This window comes from Pomacea canaliculata, linkage group LG3 (genome assembly GCF_003073045.1).
Source record: "Pomacea canaliculata isolate SZHN2017 linkage group LG3, ASM307304v1, whole genome shotgun sequence".
Taxonomy (NCBI): Eukaryota; Metazoa; Mollusca; class Gastropoda; order Architaenioglossa; family Ampullariidae; genus Pomacea; species Pomacea canaliculata.
The window spans coordinates 19,354,745-19,376,274 of NC_037592.1; the positions used below are offsets into that span (position 1 = coordinate 19,354,745).

Below are 21,530 nucleotides of genomic sequence, written 5' to 3' on the forward strand. Positions count from 1 at the left end.
CGAAGGCAATGTTTTTAAAATGATCAGTTGGACTTGAAAGCGAGGAAATGAAAGACGGCAGGCGGAAGGCATGCGTATTACCTTTCTTCTGACCTGCCTGGGAAAATGGCTGCTGGCCTCCTCGTGACGTCAGCGCTGACTATCTTAGTGCGCAGGCAAACCGAAATTTTACGTATGCATGAGAAAAGACGTCAGAGATGAATCTATCGCCGAAATCATTTCCAGTTACAAGTCAACAGTCGGGTGGAATTTCTGCACATCACCTTCGATGAATATTTTCTTTACAACACAGTTGGATGTGGAAGTAAGAGCTGCCTGCCCGTTAGTTGCTGTCTCTTCCATCTCTCTTCTCTCTCTGTCTTTTATTTCAACCGATGTCTAATTTCTGTGGAAAGAGCAAAAACCAAACCTGATTGGAGCAGACAGGTTTGGCGATATTTTTAGATTCAGTGTGGGAAGTGGTCGGTTCAGGTGAGAGAGGGTGGGGTTGAACAGCAGTGCTCACGTTAAACTGGCATTTGATGTAGATCATAGTTAAACCTATCTCTGGCCGGAGGAGAAACTGTGAGACAGACACTTTCAGAAGGTTCAGCAAAACCTCAGTGTTTACAGTTTAGCGGTGACTAGAAAGCATACACATCAAACTTTGAACTATGAAGGTTGCATACTTTTGTTTCTGTGGGCAGTAAAACGCATTTGTGGTCTATCTGCAGTTTTCCCGTGTCTGTCAGCCTATATATCTTTCACTATACCTATGTCTTTCTGTTTTTGCCAGAGTCTCTAGCTGAATGATTGTCTGAATAAAGAAGTAAAGAAGTGACTGACTTCTCGCTTTTTTTCTTTTTTTTTTTAAGTCGAGAGGGGGCTGGAAGGCTGGGTACGTTGGCAAGATCGACAGTACAAAAAGTTTCGTGCCCTACTTCTTTCTTCTCCGATCGCGATGGGCTGTTTTTAACATTAACACGTCTGCTAACTTGGCTGAAAAAAAATCTATACTATCTTCTCATTTACGCCTACATTTCCGGTTGCTAAGGATGTTGTGGTTGAGTGAAAACAAGAAGCAGCGCAATAAAGGTCGGACAAAACCTACTCTCCAGTTGTCCCTTGGTCTGTTTCTCTGGTTAGTCCATGTTTCTTCACGTCATGTTACTGCCGCACTTACCTAATTATCTACAGACTCTTAAAGCTGGCTTTCGTGCTATTACATAATTCTTTACTGACCATAGCACGTGTCTTACAATGGCCTACGTGTCTAGCTGTGATTGCCTGCTGACTACAGAGCACTACTGTCTTCATGATGTCTTACTGGATCGATACTTACTGTCTGGTTCCGATCGTTGTGATTTGGTCCTGATGATTACAAATATCCAATCCAACAAGAAGCTGATAAGAGGCCTGTTATCGATGTTTGCCAAACCAACCTTGTGGAATTGAACGACTAGTGTACCAACGGCTCAGCATGTTTTTCCTCGTTGATGATGTCTTCCAATATATTTCATTCTTGTGTCAGGAACTGTAATGTCAATTATGCAATCCCAACATACCGCTGCTTTTTCATCTTGATAATTTAAAAATAAAAGAGCTAAGGAGAGGGGCGTAATAAAGAAGTTAGTGCCCCTTGTGGTCAACAGGCGCTGTTCGTGCAATACTCCCGTGCATTGTGTGACGTAGTTTCGTCATGGTGATAGTCTTTAAAGTGTATGTGCACTGGCGCACAGCAATTCAGATATTGGCGTTTCACTCGCCGTTGATTCAGAAGACGCCAAATGAAAGATCACGGATGCAATGGGCCATGTTCCACATTCCGACAGCTCAAGAATGCCGTGACGTCACAATGCTAGCCCCTGCCATCGGCGCAGGTCTTGCCGTCCTAGCAGAGTCAGCCACCCGCACGAAGTACCCTACTACGTCATACTTGGAATAAGCATCCACGGGTATTACCCTCCTCTACACCGCTGTAACTAGGGTATCCTGCTACACTACACCTGCAGTCAGAACCTGCAACAACTACCCTGTTGCACAGCACCTGGAATCAGCAGCTCCAGGCGCTTTGGCTGCCAGCCCAGTGGCTCGCCCTGAGGCTCAGCTCTGCCGCCTAGCGGTGTGGCCTGTCTTGCCGACTGGTAATCGGTCAGATCCCCCATCCACATATCTCGCGGTCTTTTCACAAACAGCATTGACCTGCAAGGCTTTTTCCTCTCGCACTTCCCTTGTCCACGTAGTCTGACGTGTTCAAAAGGCGTTCTAAAACAGGAATAGAAGAACCGGGTGTGCTGTTCTGCTGGCTGCTTCCAACCGTTAAGCTTAAATGTGGATAGGCGGGTGTATACGTGTGTGTGTGTGAGGGAATGGTTAAGAAAACACTAAAAATGCCAAGTCAGAGCCAAAGTTTTCTCAGCATCAGAAAAATGAAGACAGCGAAAAATTCTAGAGATACCGCTTTTTCTTCTGGTTTGTCAAGTTCAGCTGTAACTGAAGTCAAGTGCAGTAGTTTTACCACACAAGGCGTCCACGCTGCTCACGTGTCTGCCGCCGGTACTCTCACCAGTCCTACGAAATCGCACTTTCCTGTCATTCCGAAATACTTGTATTTTGTCCCCTGACAGTCAGTCACCTGCTTTCCACTTCCACCAGTGCGTGGAGTGCACGTGTTTTGATAGTCACCCTCGCGTGGTGTAAAGTGAAGCTGGCTCTGTGGGGATGGCTGCAGTGCCTGAACTTAATTTGGTCCTCGCACTTCCCTCTGGCTGCTCGTCGACGTCATGGTGCAATGTGATAATGTTGACACTAACGCCTTTTTCCGCCTGACGCACTCTCGCCACGAGCCTAGGAGGTCTGACGCCTGTTAGAGTCGATCTTCCAGAGGTTTCCACTCACAGCTGGTCACGTGGCCAGTTTAGTTTCGCGTCGTGCGCTACGTACATTCAGCTAATTAGCTTCCTCTTTATAGAAATATCAATACTGCATCAATACAGAAAATCCCACTTCACGTGCTGATGCCACTGGAGTCGACCAGACGCAGGAGAGTGTCCCTAGTGTCGGTGATTGTCCTTAGGAGTGGACTTCTCGCAGACACACCAGCTGCATGTTGCTGAACTCTGCTCATTAAGACTTGGTTGGTGACACAGCTAGGAGCCACACCCTGGCGTATTTTGCAATTTACTTTTTTTCTTTGCTTTAGCTAACGACCGACAACTGTAGGCTTGCACGGACTCACCTGACCGAGAGACCACATCCTTGTTTGCTCATATTCGCAAGACGCTCGTCCAATGATGTTAGCGGACGAGTGTAGAGATCGTAGGATCCTTCGGACTAGGTGTGATGAAGTGCATAGCCACAGCTAAGCGTGTCAGGGTCACGTGATATAATGGTCAAAAAGTCTTTCACCAGTCACTGTTTCCAGGTCAGACAGTCGTTAAGAGATACTTCGCTTCAAGTTCCTTGACCCAGCTGACACTAATTGGACTCTGTATTTCAGAATATGATGACAAGAACTCTACTTAAAATACTCGTTTCCCAAGTCTTTGTCAGTCTTTCCGTCTGCCAAACTTTACGTGTATCTACTTACCAGAATAAGTTACCTGTGTATATAACTACAAGAATATTTCATTATTTCTTTACCTCCTTGTCCTCCAACCTTTCTGTGTCTGTATGCTAGCAGTCTCTACTTATTTCCCTATTAATTCTTTAAAACATTTCAGGTACATGTGGTGTCATTTTCCTTCAGCATCAATCTCTCTACACCTACACTATATCTCTCTACCCTTTATATCAACATCGAACACTAAAAAGAAAGTATCTAGAATTGTTTGCAAGGAAATCTTCAGTCAAGGAACAGAATCAACAGCCTTTGCGTTACAAATCTTTCATTAGACAGAGGTGCTTGTTCTAACAGAGGTCTAAAATACAAGACTAAAAAAAGCTAGTATGTTCGAAAAACCCTACGTGAGTGGAGTTGGCTGCTCCTGTGTGGTGAGAGAAGGAAGGTTGCTAGGTGGCTACACCACTCTGTGGCTCACCCTCACAAGGACGTGCAGGCACGCGGGATGCGCTGCGCCGAACTCCTGCACTCGTCCTGCTGGATCCCTACATCAATGTCTTGCTGCTGCAGGTTTTCATTGCCATGACGCCCGCTAGAGTCGTATCGATTGTTGCAAGACTTGGTCTGGAAAGTGTGCCACTCGAGGTTGTGGGTCAGACCGGCAACTCTAACTTCTATAAATTGCTCATCTTGTGTTTGCGCTGCTCCCACCTGATTTCTGCTGCTGACGGTCAATGTCCACGTGTCTAAGGAGTGCATTTCGCTCTAACAATACCCATTCCTCCTCTCTTTCTCTCCTCCACCCCCCGTGGCGCCGGTCTTCATCAAATCATGGCGTTAACCCGTACGCGCATAACACCTCACGTGCACGCCGCTCCCTTCTTGTATCAGCTCCTCACTGCCATGCCATAGCTTGACCATCTTCTGACTTGGTATTTGTCAATTACTCAGACTTTCTCACTTATTTGTTGGTTTGTTCGTCTTTATTTCTAAGCTGTTTCGATATGACAATTTATTAGTCCCTTTTCATTACTTGCCTTCTTTCTATTTTATCATCATTCTCTCTCTTACTAAGCTGAGGAAATGGAGGACATTTCCTCTCAAAGTAGATAACTTTTATCGGCTTCTTCAGCCTCGAGTGACAGTGCAAAATATTTTGTTTTAAAAGGACGAGCACGACCGAGAAACTGATGAATAATGGTCATACGTACATTCCTCCTCCATTTCAACAAGTGTCGCCAGTGTCCTGTCTACTAAACACGTTTGTCTTGTAGATGATTGGAGAACTTCTTTCCTTCTAGTATAGTGAAGAGTGCTTCAAACCATACTCCAGGGCTTCAATTTTATCGGGATTTTCATAACAAAAGAGAAAATGACGGTTGTTAACACATTAATATTAGCATTGGAAAAGAATGACTACATTTTTACTTCTTTTTAAATCATTTTTAAGATAGCCAGTTTCTGATATACCGTAAAGTAATAAAACATCTCTGCACAAAAGTCACCACAATTAAGATTTCGTTCCTACGCTGGTCATAGCTGGTCATCTTCATAGCCCCCAATAAACCCCAAGTTAATATTTTTCACAGTTATCAACAATTCAGAAGTAGACATATCAGGACAAAAGAAATTTTTTCTCTTTTATTGATTCTGGACAGTGCCGGCGATGACTGAAGGGAATGCAGTGTGGAAATAGCTACAGACCCTCGCAAGGCAGGCAGTAATTATGACATAGTTAGCGATGTATAAACACATAAATCTGATGACGTGATTATCAACGTTATGACAAGACAGCGCACATTTTGAGTCGTTATAATCCGTATGGTGCAATTATCTACATTACGATATTGTCAAATATATTGTGGCGTAGTTAGCCCATTATATCATGTCAATGGCAAGGTTATTTTTATGCGCACTTTAGTCAGAAAACAATTAAGGTGCAACTGCAGTCTCCAAGTCTTCTTTTTTAATGTCCTCCTCAAATTCTCGTAATAAAGAAATCGGACAGCGTTCGTTGTGTTCTATATTGCGGCTTATGTTTTGGCCATTGTTTTCTCTCTGCACTGTAATTTGGTACGCAGAGTCATTCCTTATTACCTTAGAACAATTATTAGTGATAAGTAGTATGTTCCATTGGTCCTAATGTTTAACTACTTTGTGTTGGTTGTAGCCAGCAGGCAGAAGAGGTTCAGTCTTCCACTCAAAGTCAGTGAGGTCTGTGGTGTCTCTGAGGTGTAAATAGAGATGTTTCGAAAAATTAAATATTAAACAAGGCACGAAGATGGAAATCTCTTCACGAGCGTACTACAGACAGATCACGTGACAGTATTCACAACCAAGATAGCGTTATCTCATTTCAAATCATTAGTTATTAAAATGACCTTAATTTTACAAGAAACTCGCTTTTTAAGCTAAACAAGCAATCGTGAAGTCTAGGAGTTTTTCTATTATATTCACAATGTTGTTTTCTAGCACTTTCTCTATTCGCACAAACTTCAAATCGAGACACTAACGCGGCAAGACCAGTTATACTTGGGTTCATGGCTTCGGAATATGGTTTTTTGCTGACGTGGTGTCCAATCCATCAACTAGCTACTGGTTACCCAACAATAAGCAAGCGACAAATAGATTAGGATTCTGTACTGTAGCTCAAAAAAGCAAATAAGGTTTAGGAAGTTAAGAAGATTGCTTCTTTTATTTTTAAAATGTCAGGATAACTTTTGTTTCTGGAGTACCTATACGAAAGGAAAGGGGAGGAAATGCTCCCACAGGCACCAAACACCCAAGCAGCCGATCTACCAGATGCGGTCACAAGAGACAATATGAAACGGTGGGAGTTAGTAAAGGATGGGGGAATCAGTTACAATCATTCAGTGGAAAGCCAGAGACAGGCCATAGCAAAAATGAGAGAAAGTCGATCACAACTGTAAGCTCCAGATACATGGCCTCGAGCGAGGCGGACAACTCTGATGCCATCTTTCACAGTCCTTACTCTCAGGTCAGACAGGGTCTTTGTAAATCAATGGCTGCTATTCGTCGTGATTAAGTTCCAACATTGGAAAGAACAATAACGAACAGAAGTCTTCTGATAAAAAGGGAGGTAACATGCATTTTTAAGAACACGCTGTTTTGAGGATAAAAGATATAACTTCTTGTTTGGTTATTGATTTGATGTTGTTTCGAAAATCACGCATTAGTACCACCGTGCCGCTTTTTCGATCAACATTGTTTTAGTGCCGCTCCTCAAGCCCAGCTCAAAATTGTTTTAGCCGTGGACTGCGCCGTTCGGTTCCTGGCTGGTTTGTTCATGCATAATAAAGTGCATCTAACAGGAAGAAAAAGCTGGCGGACTTAGTCTTTGGAACATCCTGTTGGACGGGATAAAGACAATAAGGTCGCAGCAGCCCGTGTATGTACAGCAGATAAATCATCCACGGAAGATAATGTGTGAAGCAGAATAGCGTCTCGTGCAATGAACCGAGAGTAATCTGTTTGCCCCAGATGTCCTAGGGACGAAGACAAAACCCAAACCAAATGCATCAGAGGAAGACGTTCAAACTAAGTTCAGTAAAGCAAACGCCCTGAAGACCACTTTTCTGATCGTAAATGTGACACCCGGAGCACATCTGACTTGAAGTATGAGTTGAAAATTAGACTTCCGCCCACAGTGTTCTGAGACTGGAAAGGAAATTGAATTACCGAAATGTACCTCTTTAAAGTTGGTTTTGTCTGCTGAATTAAAGTCTGAAATGCTGACACGGCATCAGCAACAAACACAGGTCCGGGTGTACTACTGTATGTCGTGTGATATTGTACTACTGTATGCCGTGTGATAATGTGCTACTGTATACAGTGTGACATTGTGCTACTGTATACAGTGTGATATTGTACTACTGTATACAGTGTGATATTGTGCTACTGTATACAGTGTGATATTGTGCTACTGTATACCGTGTGATATTGTGCTACTGTATACAGTGTGATATTGTACTACTGTATAGAGTGTGATATTGTGCTACTGTATGCCGTGTGATATGCTTTCACAAACTACTGTAAGAGGTGACGTGCTGGCTGCACGAATTACTGTGTGCAGTGTGAGATGCTGAGTACACCAACTACTGTATACACTGTGAATTGCTATCTGCACTAACCGTGGCGAGATGCTAAACTCTATTGCTTGGCATCAAGGAATGTGACATTTCCCTGATCTTCTGAAATTATAACAAAATTGCACCATGGATCTCTACACGTTGTACAGCCGCTTGGTAATACAGTTGCACCCATAATCTCCAAGGATTGTACAGCTGCATGACAACCACGTTGTACACTACGTCACAAGAAACTTTACATGTTCATAACATGGTCTACTTCTCCAGACAATCTACACGTGCATGCTTATTAGCTTGTACTCGTGGTACCCAGAGATTGATCCCCAGTGTTTATACCTGGCCTCCCTATCCCCTCCGCAGTCGACATTACGTGTTTTGATTTTCGATGCGTCTGGCAGGTGTGCACATCTCTCAGCCAACAGCTGGAAGTGACAGACGTTGTCTCAGTATGTGTTAACACTTTGCACGTTTTCCTTCTTTCCCTCGGAAAATTACAGTCACGTAGATTATTGTACACAGGAAAGACAGAAAACAGACATGGAACTAAATACAGCAGAGAGAAGGGTTAGAAAGTGCAACATATGCCTCACATACGATAAGAAACTTTTAAATCGAACAGAATAAACACACGTAGTATGAATTGAGATTTAAAAAAAAACAATGAAGTAACACTAAGAGTTAACTTTAACATGGAGTGTTCGCAGAATGAAACAAAAGGGAAAATCTGAATACCTCGAGGTGTCGAACGCCGATAAGGCTACATTCAAACGCTCGGTGTAAACATATCTGTTCACTAAGTGCTATCCCTGAATTACTATCTTTAATTCCCTGGCAATACTGTCTGTCATGTTAACCATTAAGTACGGTTCCAACTGTTTACAGTGTTCTTCATACCTTCATCCACTGCTTTACGTTTTGTGCCTGTAGGTATCTCACTGTCCACTGTAGGTATCTCACTGTCCACTCTAGGTCTCTCACTGTCCACTGTAGGTATCTCACTGTCCACTATCTGTTCATCATTACTGGTCTGCGCAGTGCGAGTGCGATCTATCTTGGTCGTGATGCTTCGCACTACAAAAACCCATTATTATTATTATTCATTAGTAGCACTATCAAAACTGTGTTAAGCCCACAAACGTCAGATGTTAGAGAAAACTCCATGAAACCTTTGCACGATGAACGTAATGTTCCATAACCAATACAACATTAAACTGTTGCGGCACATTTCACTTAAAGTACATTTCAATACTGCATGTAATGTGTCGAAATGTTATGGGAACACGGCACTGCCCACACTAGATGAAAGCAATGGCTCACGAACTGTATCTGAGGTGAAAAGAGAGGAAGGAAAAAAGAGAAAGAAAAATGCACACTTCATCAAAAGATTGGCTACAGATGCTTTTAGAGGGGCTTTCTGTAGACAGGCTGACCATTAAACTATGTAACCCGAGAACTAAAGTGTGGCGCTTTCAATTTGTCCGTTGATCATGACAGCGTCCTGCGTCCCCGTTTGTCTTCCTTGCATAACTTGATTCCCTCCCTGAGTATTCACACCCAGCATCCGCCCGCTGTCTTTTTCCTCCTCTAGTCTCTTATTTTTTCGAAATGTGTAGTGCAACAAGCCAATTTTACTGGCTTGTGGAAGTAATAGGCAATTATTATAATTTTATGGATAATCTTCGTGACGAGGGTTGTGATGGTAGTGGTAATAGTGTCAGCGAATTTGATTAATAAGGTCTTGACCTGGTACATTGATCTGAGTGAACTGGACGGGACATCAGTATGCAGATAATGACACGAGTGAGAACATTATTTATGTCAGGTAGCCAAAAAAAAAAGAGAAAAATTGCAGAAAAGGTTGATCCTGTTGGTTACAGTCCAGTGAAAATCACACTTTAATACCGTTAAAGTCAATGATAACATGACATAAATATCCTTGTGTATTATATAATTAAATAAGTAAAAATAACCAAATAAGAAATTGCTAATGTGAAACATCATACTAAACCTCCTTTAACGATTTTATTAAAGAAATAATCAACAGAAGCGTTAGATCAAAAAAGTTGCTTAAGATTAAAGACAACCTAGAACCCGGAGCATTATTTAGATATGTGTGTGTGTGAATGATTTCTGATGAAAAGAACGCCTCGCTTCACGTCCATTTCTGGTTCTGCGTCTTCGTGCTGTGACTTAATGGAGGTGAGAACAAATCAGCAGTGAAAAAAATGAATCTCTTATGAGTTGTGAGCGAATGAATGAACCTCTCCAAATAGTAAGCAAGCTGTGAGCAAACTAAGTTCTTTAAACTGTGAGTAAAGGAATGACGATGGCCGCCAGGAATGAAGTACTTCCGTTCGTTTCATCCCGCCCAATCTCACATCATCGGCCACACACCGCCATACGATGTGTCAGAAGAGATCGTATTCTAGTCGGTCACAGGATTTGTTACTAGTCTATAAAAGCAAGCTGGTCTAAAGCATCGTGTGTGATGTGCCTGGCAGTGTTTTAATCTGCTGGCATTGCATTTTCACCACCATGAAAAATTTTCGCCGATCGGGGTCGTCCAACCAGCTCAACATTTTGCTGAGTTCCAGAGACGTCTTCCCCTCCTCTCAATGTCCAGCGCTTCACTTAAGGACTTTTTTTTAACAGGACGCATCTGGCAAATTTTTTTTACAGAACAGTCACGTAAATCAATAATGGATATTGTCAAATATTCAACAATATATCAACGTGAGCAGCTTCTCTCCCTGCCTCGCACCCAGTGTATTGGAGTTATGGCGGGCTGTCAGTCCCGGAATCCTCTGCTACGTGCGTAATGCAAAGTTTTAAACTGCTTGGCAGCCACCTTTTCCTTTATCTACTGCCCCCTAGAGTTCCTCTTGAAATCGTAAGGAATGGTCCCTGATAATGAAAAGCACAACTGCGAAACGAATGTAGTAATCTGCTGAGCTCTATTTTTGACAAACGCGAGCTTAAAATATGAAATATCATGAAATATTCTGACTGGTGATCACAGTCCGCTGCTGGGCATGAGAGCTGTGGCACTTAAATAAAACAAACAGACCAGAGAACTAATACAGAGACTGGCGATATAGCACAGGAAAAACGCAATATTATGATATTTACAATATCTCGCCATCTAACCCACAGCACCTTTAACGTGATTTTTCTAAAGAGCTTGGAAGTTTTCTCTCCACCTGTCCTACGTCTCCACACATCATACATCGTGTGCGTGTGTGCGAGATACATTGTGTATATATATTTTTTCATACAAAGTGTGTATATATATATATCATACATCTTGTCTCCAGGTCTTTTTTGGCCCGAAGCAGTTACCCTTCCCATGTTGTCTGCCTTTTTCCATTCCTCAATTTTTTCATTTTTTTAACCTTCCTTGCATCTGTCTCTCCTCATTTTCCATGCCATAGTAAGGATAGGGCAAATGAATACATGTCTTTATTGGGCGGAAAGTTGATAAGATGCACCGCATGGTCGAAGAACTGTTTTTGTTTCGCAAGAGACATGAAAAGTCTTGAAGATTCAGATATGTCTTCTGTAGCAATGACACCAAGCATCTGCTGACCGTCTCTTGACAAAAACATTTTGGCTTATTCTGTAGGCAGTAGTTAAAAAAGAAATGCCGCTGTTATTTTTAAAAAACACAAATGCATTTCCATGTACCTCGTAACAAAGGCAAATGTCACTCAGTTCTGTAACACTGACACATAATTCTCACTAGTGTGGAAAGGTGAAAAAGTTACCGACTATTCTCGTCTGTGACTCTGAAGATCCCCATTTCCTTCTCACCTAATACACATAGTGAGTTATCTCTCTTCATTTCCTCGTCAACATTGTGAGATTTTTAGACACGAATGTACACTGATTTCTCCGGGAAAGAAAGGAGAAATACCGCTTTGTTCTGTGGCAGAAAAATAAGGTGAACTTCTCTGTGCCGCCCACAAAAAACGGAATGAGTGGTCTGTATGTCAAATGGCAGGACATACACGTTGCCTCTGGCGAAGTCTCTCGCACTCTGTCCACGAAAAATAGACTTCGATAGTTCTTATGTCATATGTCAGAACTACAGTCTGCCTTATCGTCCGACGAATGCTGTCAATGGGGGTCCTGTAAATTGTATCTGGCTCTCGCCTCACCGAATGCAGATCAATGGTCACAGTTTCAGACCAGTGCCATGACCGCGTCTTACAAGGGGCGGAAGAGGCAGTAAATAAAGACCTCCCTTTTATTACAGGCAATAAATTTTCTGAAGTGCAGGAGGGAACAGGCATCAACCTCTTGAGCTAAACGGACACAGAACAACTAATACTACACACGTGTTTACATAAAACGGTAATATCATCGATTGCCATACTACCAGCGGCTACCACTTGCTGTTAGTGTTGGAGCGGGTGGTGGGGAACAGTAGTGGCGGTGTTAGTAGCAGAAGGCAGGCAGTTGGGGACGGTCGTGGTTGGGGACAGTGGTGGCTGTAGGTTTTCTGCCAGATGAAGGTCGTGGCTGAGGACGGTCGTGGCTGAGGACGTGGCTGTGAAAGGATTGGTAAGAGAGGTGAAGATAGTTAATGTGGTTACGGAACAACACCAATATTTTCACGCTCCACGTCCTCACTCGAAGCCTGAAAGCAGCTCACGCCAAAGAAGCTGGCGCCCTCTATCACGACTGCTGATGCCACGGGCTATTTTGGTTCTGGCACACGCAAGGTAGGCGCGCAGTCGCTCAAGGGGCAGACAATGCTGGCAGCAGGCGACTCAAAAGCTTGGAAAGCTGACAAACACCCTGCTTGTGATGTGGTAAAAATGCCAGCAATTTTGCTGGGAAAAGGCGAGATAAAATGGCGGGGCAGGTGCCTTAGTATATCCCTGCATTACTCAAAAGGCGTTATTTCGACAAAGGCACTTGGCGACAAGCGTGTGGCAGAACTCACAACATCGTCAACTATTATCTCAGGCAGCTGTCAGGCTTTTTTTCCTTTTCGAGAGGACAGATGAAGGAAGTGCGTCAATATGACATTTTCCCTTATACTTATACGACCTCTTTTTTTCATTAGCCTTTCCTTTAAAATAGTCATGTCTTTATTTTTTAATCTACATTTGAAATAGCAGATCTTTATCACAAGAAAACACTAAGGGTTTTTTTCAATCAAGCTATTCCACATCCTTATAAATGCAGCCTTGTATTAAGCCGATTTGCTTTGTACTTCTGACAAACCAGCGACAAGAAGTTCCAGCCATGTCGAGACATAGATGATGGCATGCTCCCAACACCCACCAGCAAACAGCGCAGGATCCACAAGTCTCACGTGAGAGAAGAGCGAGTTAAATGTTGTGGAGAGCCGAGACGAGTGAGGTGGAGATACAAAGCATGCTAAGCTATGGCGCAATGGAGGAAGTCTTCGGGAGGGACGAAGCTATTGACAAGTTGGCGGTGACGTGCTTCTACTGGTCAGCCGCCAGACAGATTTCAGAGGAGCGAGCTACCCGTTACCGTGAGTGACGTCACAGGGTTCGAACACGTAACGAAGTCCCTAACGCGATAATCCAGCGAGGTAATCAGGACAGATAATGGAGCAGCACAAAAAGTAGAAAAAGCCCTAAAAAACTTAATCGTGGCAGTATCTTTACATCCTCCTCTCTCTCTGATATATATATATAAGTTTTTCTTTTTTGCTTTCTCACTTCTTAACCTTTCTTTCTCTTCGTTCTCTCCCCCACTCCCCGCTTACGTTACCTCCCTCTAACCTACTCCTTGTTTGTCTTTTTCTCCCTCCTATCCTATTGTTGAGAGGGAGAACTAAGATGGCCGCTCCTAGCTGTGCGACGTCTGCAGCTCTCACTTCTGATTCAAATTTATTTCAATTTTTCATCGCTTTCGTCTCACCCTGTGTCGGTTAGTTGTCAAGTTATAGACTTAGGGTGTTGCGTCTGTGTCTAGTGATGATGATTTTTACGTTCATTGTGTTAGGCGTGCGTTTATCATTTTGGATGGCTGTGGCCGTTACCACTAGCCGACATTATTAAGATGGCGGTCAGCTTATTTCATGCTGGTCCACGGCTTCTCTACTCCCGCGAGCTCTTGCTCCGTCTTCGTTCATCTCCCTCTGTTACCCGGAGTTTTCGGGCGCTGCAAGTCGACATCGCACGGCTCCCTCCACTTCGCAGATCAAGAAGGAGAGGACGCAGAGGCGGTGTGAAGCGGAGACTCAAGAAGTTTTGTCTGGACGATCGACGCAGATCTCCACCTCTTCCTTCTATCCTGCTCTCCCATGTCCAGTCGATTCGTGGCAAGATTGATGAGCTTGAGGTGTGGATACACAACTTTCGACTGCATAGGGATACTTGTTTGTTGCCGTTTACAGAAACATGGCTACACGACGGTGACGCTGATCTAGACATCGCCGGCTTCTCTGGCCCGTTTAGATCTGATAGATCTGCTGCAGTTACTGGCAAGGCGCGTGGCGGCGGAGTGTGTTTCTATGTCAACAACAGGTACTGTACAACGGTTATTCTTCGTGAAAAGATGTGTACTTGTGACCTTGAACTTCTCACAATTTTGCTTCGCCCATTTTACCTCCCGAGAGAATTCCCCCAGCTGTTTTTCACGCTTGTGTATATATTTGCTGGGATCACCGCGCATTGAGCGCATCTTTGTGATGCGGATACTGGCGCGCTATAAAACTACATCATCATCATCATCATCATCCTCCTTATCTTCATCGCTGCTTCCTTTAATGTTTCGCGTCAAACTTCATAACCCACCTGCTTGAAAACGAATTCACGGTAACTCTTACCTCTATCTTCAATTTCCCATTTTCGTCCATGCTCAGTTGTATTCGCCACGGTCTAATCTTTATAAGTGTTTGTATTGTTAGATATTAAAGGACTAGCATGAAAACCTTTTTTCAATGTTCACTCAGTGAAGCATACTATTTAGTCAAATGTGAATGAATACAACCCCTCCATTGCAAACATCGTGTACAGAAAGACGATACCAACACAAACGTACGGACTGTATGAGAATACATTTCTATATTCAGTGGAAGAGCTCGGATCATCCGTTACTAAGGCCTTGCTGTCCAAACATGATGTCGCGATGACGGCTAAAGGTTTTCTGTGAATGGTGATGTCTGTCGGTGTGCCTCCAGAACGACGAAGAGAGGAATATATTAACCCAGATTTTAGGAAAGAGAAGCTGGCACTGCGCTGATCACGTGATAGGCGGGGAGTCACATCCTCTTTTCTGATAAAAAGAAGAGATGCATACTACAGAGACGGCTACATGGGTAGGGTTAGAGGGAGTGAGGAACACGTGACTACTAGTACGGGTTCATTACATGGAGGGTCAGAGAGAGGGAGAGGGACACAAGTTACTCAGACACGTGGAGGGTTAGAGGGAGGGAGGCAAGCGACTACAGAGCACGAGCGATAAGCGGAGGTGAGGGCGGTGGAAATGCTTGTGCCAGTCTAACCCTCTGTTAAACAAAGCGTCTGCTCTCAGAGAATGCATGGCAACCTCGAGCTGAGGCGAGGCACAGCAACATCGATCACATCGTCATGCTGCAACGAGAGGCACCGCCACACCGCACGCCGCACGAGGAAGCAGGGATCCTCTTTTTTCACGCGGAGGTCCAGGCAGGAAACCGGATTCCAGAGGACGCGAGGCCTAATTATAATACATTCCCATTTACGGAAAAATAAAGGTTTTTCCAGTGCAACTTGGAATTTCACCTCGTGTGTACACACCCACGAACATAAATACGACAGGAAAAGGTAGCATTGCAATATGTCTTTTAAAGGATATTGTAAGACAGTTTATTTCTCTAAACTCGCCGCCTTCTCCCTCTCTTTCTGTGAGAGAGAGTGAGAGATAGAGAAATAGAGAGAATACGACAAGTGCCAGACCTAGTTTTAAGCACTCATTCACCATTTCTACTAGAATGGGCTTCTTATTAAAAGACTGGTCTAGACGCCTGGCAGACAGAAGGAATAGCACGTAGGAAGTGACCAATTCAAAGGTTTTACTAGTATTACTGGACAGTGACAAAGTGCACTTTTTATCCTCTGGCTTTCCAGGCAACACTGTTAATTAATTTTGGACAAAGACTTGCAGAAATGTTAGTGCTACAATCAACCTCCAGTGGGAAGGGACTAATTAGAAAGTGAAAACACCATGGAACCTCGTTTCCTTCTTTGGCTGTTCAATCACACAGAAACGGTGTCAAACGGTGTCAAACGGTGTCAAATGGTGTCAAACGGTGTTCATTGACACACGTTAACGGAGCAAAAGTTTGTTGTTATGTCATATAAACACGGAGCCAAGTAATGCCAGATGATGTCTATTCATTCATACCGACAATGTGCTAAATGCTACTTGTTGATTCCCACAGTTACGGCAGCGAATGGTCGTGATACTGCGCACTAGATGATAGTAGTATTATTATTATTATTTTATTATTATTATTATTATTATTATTATTATTATTATTATTATTATTATTATTATTAATGCGCAGCATCACGACCAAGATAGATCGCACTCGCTCTGAGCAGACCAGTAAGGATGAACAGACAGTGGACAGTGAGATACCTACAGGCACAGAACGTAAAGCAGTGGATGAAGGTATGAAGAATACTGTAAAAAGTTGGAAGGGTACTTGATGGTTAACATGAGAGACAGCATTGCCAGGGAGTTAAGAATAGTAATTCAGGGATAGTACTTTGAGAACAGATGTGTTTCAGAGAGTGTTTGAATGTAACCTTGGAGTCCGAGTGGCAAATGTGATGTGGAAGAGAGTTCCACTGCTTAGCAGCACAGAGGGACAACAAATACTTGACATCAGTATTCGATATAGTCAGTACCTAGCACCAACCTGCTGATGTTGTTTACATGGGACAACAATATAGCCTTTAGTCAGCATGTCACTGAAGGCATTTATCTAGTAAATGTGTAACACTAATATTTGATTCTCAGTATATGACACTAGCACTTAATCTCTTAAAGATAGGGCAGCAATGAAAACTAGTCACTAAGTGACAACAATGAAGTGTATTTTTATAAGTGAAAATAACGTAAAGAACATGTGAAGGAGTCTCTGACAAACAACGAATACCTGACGCCAACAGTGACAAACGTCCGACTGAAGACTTGCACCTGATCCGACAATGACAAACGTCAATGACACACATCGCCAGAGGCGCTGACCCCCAAAATACTTCTTCCAGTATGAAAACCTCCGCAGTCTTCATTTGTTCCTAGAAGAATGTTTTGAACCAGAAATAAACACACGGCTTCACGATCTCTTCCTTTTCTGTGAAAGTGAGAAAGACTTTCAGGTTCACGAGCTTTGTATTGGATACTTGGACGTAGGACGTGTCTCACTGACACTAGAATAGAACTAATTACTCCAGCAATGTCACTGATAGCCTGACAGCGGCAGCTCCGAGGGCTTGGCCTGACCTGATCTGACCTGACTTTTGAGCTACAGTCTCGGCCCAACCGATACCTTAGGCTACGGAAACTTTAGTCTTCGAGGTCTTTACTACTTTTATCTAAATGTGCTTGTCTGCTGGAATCCGAAATGAAAATCTCCTTTGACGAAATCCCCAAGCTACTAAAAGACTTTTCAGATTTTTTGGTTGATCAGAAAACAAAAACAAAAATACACAATCTATATCGAAAGTACAACATACAGTACAAAATTTATATCGAAAAGAAAGATGAGTACAAGTTGATCTGGGATATATAACGTCCTCTCCTAGCAGAAGTAGGTGACCCTCCATAAACCTTCTGACAAACCCAATGCGACTACCGATGTCAGTGCCAGTGCTATTACTATTTCCAGTGTCATTGCCAATGTAATGTTTGGTGGCTCTCTTCTGTCTCATCATCATCATCGTCGTCATCATCATCATCCGTCGCTACCCTAATTGGTCTTAGGATTCCCTGACGATACTACCATCATCTCTTGCCATCTTTGTAATTCTCTGGAATGTGCTGCATGACAGGCGATTCCGCTCTCTCAACAACAGTACATGTTACAGCTAAAGACGCGCAAGAACGTCCAGCAGGTCAGGTGTGTAGCAACCACAGCACTAGCCTGCTTAGCAACATCAGTCAGCTTTGCTGTAGCAGTCATGTGTAGAGCTTTGTCATGGTCAGGGTTAGACTGCAGGCCCATTAAAAAAAGCTTTCGGCAAAAGACTCAAGCAGTGAAATACTCATTTCTATAGAGATGTGCAGACTTTGCTAATAGCTCGCCACGAACAAGAGCCAAGATACTGATGGAAGAGAATCAGTCGCAGTGTTCCGCATGGACAGCAAAGGACGAGATGACATGAGAAAGGAGGTAGGAGGAAAAATGAAAACAGCGAGAGAAAGGCAAGGGATGTAAGTCGTGTGTGTTTCCGGTGAGACGAAATGCTTTTTTCGCTATTGCTACTCTTAGCATTAAAGAACAGTCAATCCCTGTCATTCCATCTCCATAGCTCTCTCTCTCTCTGTTCCCACCTCCTCCTACCACACACATTCACACACAGACAGGTTGTAGAGGATGCCAAATATAGATCCATGGCTACTCTAAAGTACATCCCTTTAGTCGCCTCCTCTTCTACCCATTTATATCTCCGCCGTCTTGTTCTGTTCGTTGTTCATTGCCGATATCGCTGCACTCATTGCAAGTCGACATAAGGCCCCACTATCGCGGCCGCTCCGTGTGCTGGCTGGCAGGTCGGCTGGCGGGCCCTCCGTAGCCAAACCAAACCAGATTGTAACTCCGCTCATCGATCGGGATTCTCAGTTTGGAAATGACGGATAAACTGTCTACAGCATCCTACACTAAGTGACAAAGGCACTTCAAGTCCAAAGACACGAAACAGCGGGGTGCTCCCTCTACACTTCATAAACACCGCGCTCTTTCCCCACATTGTCTCCTCCACACCTATACCCTGGCTTCTAACGTCACGTGAACACTCCACAAAACGTACGTGCGTGTGTGTGTGTGTGTCTATATTCACCTGTACATACATTTCAAAGCTGGTGTCGCTTTTATAGAAAAACATAATGACACAGAAACAGGTGAGAGAGAAGGGTCAGTAAAAGAGGAAACAATGAGAGGTAGACACATGCAACAATAAAGAAATATACACCTGTGCATGTCGACAGAAGGCAGAAGATGAAGGAGAGCAGATGGGATGATGCGCTCACCTGGGGAGCCATAGTGACGTATCCCGGGCCTTCGGGATGCACGCCTGAGCTGCATCGCCCATGAACGTCTGTCCGGCTGGCGACACGTCACGCGGCCACACCGCGCCGTACTGCACCAGCCCGCCTCCCCCCACGGGACCTGCCCGGGGGTCACTGTGCCCTTGACCCCGTATGACTAGAGAATGGAGTGCGAGACGTAAGCACCGAGACAACGAGTCGCACGTCTCACGTCACAACACCCGTGAAGAGCGTCAGGCGAGCGTCATCATCAGACGAGCATCATGGTGCAGTCCTTCAGTTGCTTCCTCAAAATCCTCTCCTGCTTGTCGTCCAGATGTCGAGATGTTCAAGTGTACAATTCTCAGAAAGAGGGGGCGGCCAGCACCCAGACCACCAAACAACGTGCAACGTGATGCATCGCTTAATGGGTGCAGCATGATGAGTCTGGTCCCTCACCCTTGTCCCTGCAGCCAGAACTCGGACCTTCCGCAAAAACACAGCAGGCCGGAATCCCTCGTCAAACTGCTTGCACCGACATGCCGCCCGTCGAGTCGCGCAGCACCCGCGGTATTCACCTGAAGAAATGGCAACGAACTTCACCGGCAGTGTAAAGGTAGCGGGCCAGGTACAAGTGGTGCAAATGCCAAGAGAGCCGTGTGTTCTTATGGATACTACAAACAGGAAGCTGGATGCACCTGTAATGGGAACTTTTTAATTAAGTCACTGGCTCTCGGGAGCGGTGGAAAATATTTCCCCTGTTTCGCATTGGCTGACATTCTAGCAGGCTATACCCGTTCTCATCTTCAACTCTATCTTGCCCACCCACCCACCTTCGAAAGACCCCTGCACGCTTGCCGGGTGGGCCACTTTCCAGTTCTTTATAGAGATCTTTCACGGAGGTATTCGTTGTTGCAGGCGCGAAGCGTTGTAAAGAAAGGGAGTATTCTCCCCCTAATCACCAAACGCAGGAATTACAAGATGTGAAATCGGCCGTGGAAAAGGTCGTAAAGTACTGGGTCTGAGAGAAACACTCATTCAAACCTGGTTCGTCTGTGCTAAAGGTTTCGATAGACAATGCGCACCGCTTCAAATCTTCCAAAATCCTCTGGCGGAGTGAGCTTTCCTTTTGGGAGGCTAGCAGTTAGGTCACGTGTATACTCTTGGGTGTGAACGGAAGGTCGGCGCTAAAAGAAAAGCTCACAGCCGGCAGACTTAGCAGTAGAGACTGGCGAGCTTGACGTAGAAGGGGGTTCGCAGGATCCCAGGGAGCTCTGAGCACAAAACAGTGTTGACGAAATTTCCGTTATTCAGATCACGTGCAGACCACTGGTGGCTAAAAGTGAAGCAAATTCCTTTCGGTGGCAGTGTGAAGACCACACAGAAGGCAGACTGACTGGAATAGTTAGAGTACAGTAGAGGCATTTGGAAGAATGCAACTAGACGTATGACGGTCCAAATTCAAACATTAACTCACAATTCACAGTATTGAGTCATTCGGATTGTGCGATGTAAGTTCATCCCAGTTTACACCACGTGCTGTATATAAAAAAAAAATGAATTTGTCAGTACAATGGTCTTCTCTGAAGATGTTAGATAAAAACACATTCACAAAAGTATAGTTTCTTAAGTTCCTCCTGCAAAGACGTTCTTGTTAGGTCGTTCCTCGGATGTCAACACAACATTCAAAAGATTCTGTCATCTGATGCGTCCTTGAGGGCCAAAGAAACAAAATGGATGGCATTCCAGAGCACTGGACCAGGAAACTGGGCGTCCAAAGTAGGCAGCAGTTGTCGCTGGCAGATGCGCTTCGCTTCTTGAAATTTCTTGGCGTCCGTCGCGAAATATGCTAATGTGCCGGTGCCGCACGTGTTGGGCAGCGCGCGGCCTCCACCCAGGTGAGCGCGCGCACACAGCAGTGGCCACTACTTCAACTGCTTGCCTGATGGAAGTGTGAGAGAGTCTGCGAGTTGACTCCCTTCGCGTCAAGCATCCGGTGCCTGCCTTCACGGCGTGCCGCCTGTCATGTCAACACTCAAGTTCTTCGCGACAGCCACGAGCAGGCGACACTTATTTCCAGTTGCTGTGACCCTCGCTGGGTTCCTCTTGTCTGCTGGTGGAGGTCTGTGACATCGCCGATGAAACTTCTGATTCTTCGAAAGTAGCGACACTGCAGCAGATGCTTTTCAGAAAGAACAGTAAACATGTTTACCTGCTTTTGACCGAGACGTCATAACTTGTCGGTGCATGCCAAGCGTTGAGATAGCGAGCGGCGAACATCAGGTTCTCAATGTAGTTTTGTGTAAGATGCGGTCGCTTGAAAGAGTGCTTGCCTCCTGTTTTTTGATCGTTATTTTCTTTTGTCTTGGATAGAAGGATAAGGCTGTAAAAATATTTTCACATACCGCAGCTGCGTGGTGACGGTGGCTGGTGGTGTGAGAGATGACATGGCAAAGCAGAAGCCGCGTTGAGGCCCTTGCAATGACACAAGCCCTGGAAAAATATTTTTCTTCACTTTAAATCCTTTTCAATGTTTTCCTATAAACACCCACACCTCTTGATCTGCAGCATTTCACCGAGGTCTACCTGAGAAAAGGTATTGAATGCAAACCGCTGGTATGAGCACGTCACCGCTGACGTCACAACCTCTGTCCAGGGCC

General features: G+C 44.4%; 1 protein-coding gene across 5 annotated transcripts in view; it reads right to left on the minus strand.

Annotated features, from left to right (window-relative positions):
• Window positions 1–21,250, minus strand: part of LOC112560322 — a 79,570-nt gene extending 58,320 nt beyond the window's left edge. The window contains exons 1-2 of one of the 5 annotated variants that reach the window (XM_025232106.1): window positions 1,322–2,220; window positions 82–385 (exon numbers count right to left, since the gene is read on the minus strand). The gene's annotated coding sequence lies outside the window, so the exon portion shown is untranslated. Of the gene's footprint in view, window positions 1–81; window positions 2,222–18,815 lie in introns of those variants that run through there. The other 4 variants (XM_025232107.1, XM_025232108.1, XM_025232109.1 and 1 more) reach the window with 4 other exon arrangements.
• Between the last annotated feature and the right edge of the window lie 280 nt (window positions 21,251–21,530).